We start from the raw sequence: 4,784 nt of genomic DNA on the forward strand, positions 1-4,784 counted from the left end.
TATGAATGTAAAAAATGTGGAAAGTATTTCAGACATAAGGTATAACTTACTGCCCATCAAAGAATACACACAGGAGAAAATCCTAATGAATGTAACAAATGTGGAAAGTGTTTTACTCAGAGGACACACCTTTGTTATCATCAGAGAACACACACAGGAGAGAAATGTTAAAAATGAAATGTGTGTGCAAAGACTTTCACCCAGAAATCAGACCTTACTGTTCATCAGAGTACACACACAGGGGAGAAACCTTATGGATATAATGCATGTGGAAAGTCTTTCACCCAGAAAGCACATCTTAATGTCCATCAGGGAATATACACAGGAGAGAAATCTTATGAATGTACCAAATGTGGAAAGTATTTCCTATGTAAGACACACCTTTCTGTCCATCAGAGAACACACACAGGAGAGAAAACATATGAATGTAAGAAATGTGGCAAGTCCTTCACATGGAGTTCACAGATCATCAGGCATAAAAGAATCCACACAGATGAGAAACCTTAGGAATTTGATAAATATGGAAAATATTTCACCTGGAAGAAAAATCAGCTTTTTATCAGAGAACCCAAACAGGATATATGACTTGTGATTATAGCAAATGTGCAGTCTTTCTCACAGAAGGCATACCTCAGTGTTCAACATTGAGGCACACAGAGAAAAATCTTATGAATAAAATATGTGGAATTTTTTTGAGAAGAAATCATACTTAAATTTTCATCAGCAAATACACAGGAGAGAAACCTTATGAATGTAACAAGTATTCAAAAAGTCCTTCACTAAGAAGACATGAATGGATGAGTGTTTATAGAGCACAAACAAGAATGAAAACTTATGGATAATACCAATGTAGAAAATCTTACTTCGAAGTCATACCTCAGTGTTCATCAGAGAAATGAGTCCCATAAGAGAAAAGAAAACTAACAAATATAACAAATATGCAATGACTTTTACTGTGAAGTCAGTCCTCAGTGCATCCAAGAATATAAACAGGAAAGAAAAAGTAAATATAATAAATGTAGACAAATATTTAGCCAGAAGTCATGTCTCTACAGGTTTCAGAGACCTGGAGACATGACAGAATGTCTAGTGAACATTAGAGGAGGTCTTTCAAGTAGAAATCACCCTTCAGTCAGCATTGGAGCACTCACACAAAATGAAACCCAATGTAGGAAAACTTTTGGCAGAAACCTCTGTGATTTATAGAGCAACCCTTTATGGCAGAATTAAACTAGGTGTAATGGAAAACCACCCACTGAGCCAGCATTTCTCATCCTCTCATTGTATTGAGTAGGGATGATGTACCTTCATATTGAAAGGTTGGACAAAAGTGATAGGTATCAATTACTTCCAGGCTTGAGAAATAATTAAGATACTGAAGTTGTTGACTTGTATCATTTACATTAAGGAATGGTTGTTGGAGGAAATTGAACAAACTCTTCTCAGAAATAAGAGCTCTGGACCTTTGAGATTTGACTGAGATCATCCAAAGTGGTTTGGTAGTGATAGATGGGGAAAGGCTATCATGCTTGAAGCCAAGGACATGAGAGCACTGACTTCTCTACTGCTCTTCCACTATATGTGTGGTCCATGCATTATAACACTATTACTATTCCAGTTGAGTTTCTGAATGGAATATATGTTGAAAGATAACACTCCTTGTTTATTACAAAATGTGTACAGGAGTAAAATCTGTCTCATCATCTTTCATCCACAAGTTTATGAAACATTCAGAGAACATGAAAGAAGGGCTGGGAAGGTGGCTCAGTGGTAGAGTGCTTGCCTTGCATGCATGAGGCCCTGGGTTTGATTCCTCAGCACCACATAAGCAAAAAGAAAAAAAAAACAGAAGTGGTGCTGTGGCTCAAGTGGTAGAGCACTAACCTTGAGCTGAAGAGCTGAGGGACAGCGCCCAGGCCCAGAGTTCAGGCCCCGCGACCGGACCCCGCCCCCAAAAAAGAAAGAAAACATGAAAGAACACATATTTGGGAATACATTTTCTTTGTGGGTGGGTAGAAGTCTTGTAGTGTGAACTCAAAGCCTAGGCACTTTCCTTAAGTACTTTTGCTCAAGGCTAAATTGTACTACTTGAATCACATCTCTATTTCTAGTTTCTTTGGTGGGTAAATGAAAACATGATTCAGAAACATTTGGCTTTGGATGAGTAACCCCAAAATGACTTTAGTACTGTTTTTTATATTTAATTAATTACTGCGGACACGTCAATTGTGACTAATTCACTTTTAGTTCATTATGATGTTGTTCTGAGTGAGTTATAATAAAACACTAGTGTAGATAATGTGGAGTGCCTGTGTTTTCTCACTGTTATGGAGGCTGAAAGTGAATTTCTCAAGAGTATGAATATCTCTCTACCCTCATTAATATTGCTTTTTCCAGTTCCATGAAGATGGCTGTAACAAATCACAATTATGTTATGGTTTTGCTAAATTTAATTCTGTAGCAATTTAAAAAAGCTAGACTTTCAAAAAAATGAGGAACAAGAGCTAGCAGAATACTTACAGATATCCATGGGATTATAGAGATAAGAAAAAATAGGACTCTGCTAGATATTTTGCAGGGTAAAATACAGGTAAAAATGATCCTTGTGGCTTTCTAATGCATAGGTAAATACATAGAGTTTAAACTTTCAGCCAAGAGGTAAAGGGTGTTGCCCAGTGTTTCAATGAAGCATTTAAATGCAAATTAAACTAACTTTTAAAAAGGGATTAAAAATGGCCTACACTTTGTAAAAATTTGGGAAGTTGTGGATAGTTGCAGGCCTCCCAGACAAAGAAAAGTTTAAAAGGGAAAATTATCCTAAAGTTTATTTCAAAGTAGAAAAGATAAATTAGGATCACCAAAATGATTGCTTAACCTAGTTTGCCATTATAGGTTTTTTTGTAACAGTTTCCAAAAGGCCCACAATAAAGAACAGAGGACAAGTTTGACACACGTAATTTTGCCCCTTAATAAGTTCCAGGTAAGACCATGGTTATAAATCCACTTCCAATGACCATCATTTGCCTTTAGTTGGAGTAAATATGCCCACAAGTAAAGATTCATTGATCTGAAAACTGGTGTCAAGCCAGGCTTGGCAAAGAAAGGTCCCTGTGAGATTGTCATCTCTAATCTGCCAGCAGAGTGTTCAAAAGCAGAGTTGGTTTGGAGTTCAAAGTGGCAAAGTACTAGCCTTGATGTGGAGAGCTGAGGGACAATGCTCTAACCCTGAGTTCAAGTCCACCAACCATGCCAAGGATGCACTTATCCCAGCATAGACAAAGGCATTCCTGGAACCCTGAAAATGTTGGTACATGCAGAGGCAGTAAGACACTGCTCCTTGGATGGCAGAGATGGTATCAGATCCTGGAGTCACTTGTGCTTGTCTCTTCAAAGCTTGATCAGAGCCTGGAGGTCATGGGAAGATAGTTTGTAGGCATGCTTAATGCCCATGTCTGTCTAACACAGCATGGACTTCCCAGTCATCTAAGATAGTGTGTAGTAAAAGGTAAAGTTGTAAAATATGAGGGATAATTTAAATCCCAATCCCCCTGTATCTGTTCAAAGTTCCAATTGGCAGTGAGTTTTGAGCTGGCCCAGCCATATTATCTCATCTGTTAAGAAAAGAGAGTTGTGGACCTGAGATTAGGTCCCTATTGAGATCTGACTGCCTACAGAGGCAGGCATTGTTGCAACCACTACAGATCAGGCTACTGAGCCAGCCAGAAAAATGATTTTATAACCCAAAATGTTAAACAAGCTGTGCTGCTGTAGGCAAGAAAGGGTCTGTACATCTGTTAAAGGTTAAATGTTGTATATAAGTGACTTTAAACATGCTTTCCAGAGGCAAGTGGAGGTACTTAGAATGCCAATCAGATGCAGTTTAAAAACATCTACTGAGATTTACTACAAAACTCTGGCAAGTAATTGTTACTTAATTGTTTACAAGTTATAGGTAACCTCAATCTCATTGATTTCCTTGTTGCTTTAATTGGACATAAAAAGGGCTTTTGTGACAAAGACTCCTTTTGCCACAGTTCAAAGCCATCCTGAGCACAAAGAATCTCTCTAAAACTCAGTATCCCAGCTAATCAGCCAAGCACGTCTGGAGGCATGGCTCAAGGAATCTCACCTCCAAGGAACTCTCTTAGGTGGTAGAGCACTAGCCTTGCAGAAGTGCTCAGAGAGACTACCCAGACCTTGAGTTCAAACCCATCAATGCCAACTAGGACAAGCTCTCCCAGCAACAGACACTGAGACACCGCACTCCCCTCTCTTCCCCTCCCTCCCCTCAACCCCACACCATCTAGGACAAAATTAGCCCTGAAAATGGAAAACCATGGAGAGCAGTAAGAGGAGATAACATCCTAAATGAAGTCACTTTAGGCTTGCCATTTCAAAATTAATCAGAGCTGGATGAACAAGAGAAATAGTTGCTTGCCCACCTAATGTCCATACCTGTCTATCTTCTAACTGGACAGAAAGTTCCAGTCTTGTTTTTGCTACTTGCTATTTGTATTTATAGTAGCCTCTGACTGGTATTCCCAACTAGTCCATTATCTTCTCCCCTACCTAGTTGTGCAAAAGACACTAGACATCCCCTTTCTCCCTACTGCCCTGAGTATGGGCTAATGCTTCAAATATAACTTTTCATGGCAAATATGTGTTCTTCTATGCCATTCATGTTAATTGACCTTGTTACCTTGTCATCTTTTTGCCTGATGTATCCAAAAGTCTCCTTTAACAGGATAACAGCCCCCACCCAGGGCAACACCTAGGAGCAAGTC

The sequence above is a fragment of the Dipodomys merriami genome, unplaced genomic scaffold, assembly GCF_024711535.1.
Source record: "Dipodomys merriami isolate MVZ:Mamm:240054 unplaced genomic scaffold, mDipMer1.0.p SCAF_403, whole genome shotgun sequence".
Classification (NCBI taxonomy): Eukaryota; Metazoa; Chordata; class Mammalia; order Rodentia; family Heteromyidae; genus Dipodomys; species Dipodomys merriami.